Source organism: Psittacula echo (genome assembly GCF_963264785.1).
Source record: "Psittacula echo genome assembly, chromosome: 19".
Taxonomy (NCBI): domain Eukaryota; kingdom Metazoa; phylum Chordata; class Aves; order Psittaciformes; family Psittacidae; genus Psittacula; species Psittacula echo.
Window position 1 is genome coordinate 4,490,750 of NC_137755.1, and position 3,081 is coordinate 4,493,830.

Here is a 3,081-nt window from a genome sequence, read left to right on the forward strand (position 1 = left end):
CCTTATGTCCTGGCTCAACCTCTCCTCTGTCACTATCCCCCATTGCCTTTTGTCCTCCCACCAGGCACTATTGTCAGGAGCCTGGCTCTGTATTCTCCATGCCCTCCTTGCCAGTACAGGCAGCCAGTCCCCAACAGCCTTCCCTTCCCAAGATCTCAGGTCCCCATCAGCCTTCCCTTCTCCGGGATGGACAAGCCCAGCTCCCCCAGCCCCTCCCCACAGGCACCGTGCTCCAGTCCCTGCCTGTCCTCAGGGCCCGTTGCTAAACCCATTCCTGCTTGCCAATAGCGTTCCTGAATTGGGGATCTGAAACCTGGATGGAGTATTCCAGAGCATCCCTTCCCTTGTTCTCCTGCCGTGCTCCTGGTCATACAGCCCGCCATGCTGCTGTCCTCCCTTGCTGCCAGGGCACACGCTGCCTCCTGTCCAGCTCCTGCCCACCCAGACCTTTCCCATGGGCTGCTCCCAGCCCGGCAGCCCCAGCCTGGGCCATTGCAGGGGAGTCCCCTGCAGGGACCCCTGTGTCCCCTGCTCTCCTGCCCAGGACACCCTGAGAGCTCTGCAGCCCCCCCATGCCATCCCATCTCCCCACACCAGCACAACAGCCCCGGCCCTTGGGCTCCTCAAGAGCTCTTCCTGCTCCAGGCACAGAGCAGCCATCCCAGAGCTGGAGCAGCCAGAAAGCTGATTTCATTCCCCTTCATTCCTGCCATGGGAGGACACAGCACACAGAAGAAGTTGCTGCAGGACCATTTATTTCCCTTAAATACAGTGAGAGTCCTTCACTGACACAAGGTCTGTGGGTCACATCAGACGGTGGCTACTTAAGAAGGAGAAGATGAAAACTGACATTTCTATGAAGAGAAAATCATCACAAATTGAAACAGGAAAACAAATGTAAAGCAGCAAAGACAGATTTGGCCTGTCATGACCTGCACTGGCAGCCCTTTTTAGAGGACAGCAGGCAGTGTATGGCTGCTGAAACACATCCAGTCACCAGCTTCCTCACAGCATCCTTGAGCTCCTGGTTCCTCAGGCTGTAGAATGAGGGGTTTCACTGCTGGAGGACCACCGAGTACAGCACTGACAGCACCAGATCCAGGGATGGGGAGGAGATAGAGGGGGGCTTCCAATAGGCAAAGGTACCAGTGCTGACAAAGAGGGAGACCACAGCCAGGTGAGGGAGGCACGTGGAAAAGGCTTTGTGGTGTCCCTGCTCAGAGGGCATCCTCAGCACGGCCCTGAAGATCTGCACATAGGACCCCACAATGAACACAAAACAGCCAAGTACTAGAAAGCAACTTAGCACAAGAAGCCCAACTTCCCTGAGGTAGGAATGTGAGCAGGAGAGCTTGAGGATCTGGGGGATTTCACAGAAGAACTGCTCCACAGCATTGCCTCGGCAGAGGGGGAGTGAAAATGTATTGGCTGTGTGCAGCAGAGCATTGAGAAACCCAGCGCCCCAGGCAGCTGCTGCCATGTGGACACAAGCTCTGCTGCCCAGGAGGCTCCCGTAGTGCAGGGGCTTGCAGATGGCCACGTAGCGGTCGTAGGACATGACAGTGAGGAGAAAATACTCTGCCGAAATGAAAAAGAGAAAGAAAAAGATCTGTGCAGCACAACCTGTGTAGGAGATGGCCGTGGTGTGCCAGAGGGAATTGGCCATGGATTTGGGGACAGTGGTGGAGATGCAGCCCAGGTCCAGCAGGGAGAGGTTAAGGAGGAAGAAGTACATGGGGGTGTGGAGGTGCTGGTTGCAGGCTGTGCTGGTGATGATGAGGCCATTGCCCAGGAGCGCAGCCAGGGAGATTCCCAGGAAGAGTCAGAAGTGCCAGAGCTGCAGCTCCCGCCTGTCTGAGAATGGCAGGAGGACGAAGTGGGTGATGGAGCTGCCGTTGGACATCTGCTGCCTCTGGGCATGGGGCACTGTCACAGGAGGAAAAGGCAGTGACAGGTTAGGACAGGAGGGATGTCAGATACAGAAGTTCAATTTACACACTCACAACTGTGAACACTTTCAGGCTACAGAAGAGAGGCTCAGTGTGAGTTGGTTGTGATTATCTCTGAGGTTGTTTGGTTTGTTTGTTTTCCCAGTGTCACAGCTGACAAGTGACATTTTGGGGATAAATTTGCTAAGAAGTATTTTGAAGGCAACTGTGAAGAGTCTCAGCATTGGGAAGAAAAAAGGGCACAACTGTCTATGGTTTCGTGCCTACCCAAATTGCTGCAGAGTCCATCAGTCTGGTTCTCAGCTGCCCTGCACTTTCTAGAGGGACAGTCAGCTCCTTGCCCAGCAGAGCATGGCCAGCAGCCACCTCCAGTGCCAGACACCAAGAGAGCTGCCTGAACGCACCCTCCCCAGGCCTGGGCTGCACTTTCCCCCCACTCCCTGCCCATGTCTCTGCCGCCTGGAGCTGTCCCTGCCAGGAGCTGCTGCTCTGGGCCCAGCTCTGCTCCCTCTCAGTGCTCCCAGAGCCCATCCCATGGGCTGTGTGCTCAGCTCTGCCCTGCACACCCCTCCCGGCAGCAGGGCTCTGCCCAGGAGCATCTCTGCCTGTGCAGGGTCTCAGGAGAAGCTCACACAAGTCCTGACAAGACTCTCGGTGCCTTCTCCAAAGCAGAGAAGGAAATTCCCAGCTCCCACTGCCCAACCTGCCCACCAAGAGTGGAAAACATCAGAGCTCAGAATCCTTCCCTGTCAGGTAAACGCTGCCTCAGTGTCTTTCAGCAGGAACCTCTGCAAACGTGCTCAGAGTGATGTGGAGCTCTGAGCAGCCCTGACCCACACAGCACCCTCTCCAGTGCACAAGAACACTTCTACTGCCCTGCCAGGGGTTGTTGCTTACCCCCAGCACCTCTCCCCCAGCGCCGTGGGGAGCTCCCTGGCAGGCTGAGTGCTGACCCTGGCAGGCAGCAGAGTCCCTGCCCCTGCACACAGCCCCTGTGCTGCAGGCACCCTGCTGGCAAGGACAGCGCTGGGCACCCCTGCCTGCACACCCACATTCACAGCCTGCAGCCAGCCCCGGGACAAGGGACCTGCCTTGTCCTGTCCCTCGCATGGCGCAGAGGGAAGCCCTGCTC

The 3,081-nt window shown here is 57.1% G+C and overlaps 1 pseudogene across 1 annotated transcript; it reads right to left on the bottom strand.

The window, feature by feature from the left end:
• Positions 1-1,054: 1,054 nt before the first annotated feature.
• On the bottom strand, positions 1,055-1,903 carry LOC308228486 (olfactory receptor 14A16-like; annotated as a pseudogene). The gene has a single exon. The product of its transcript is annotated as an olfactory receptor 14A16-like (transcript).
• Positions 1,904-3,081: the final 1,178 nt, after the last annotated feature.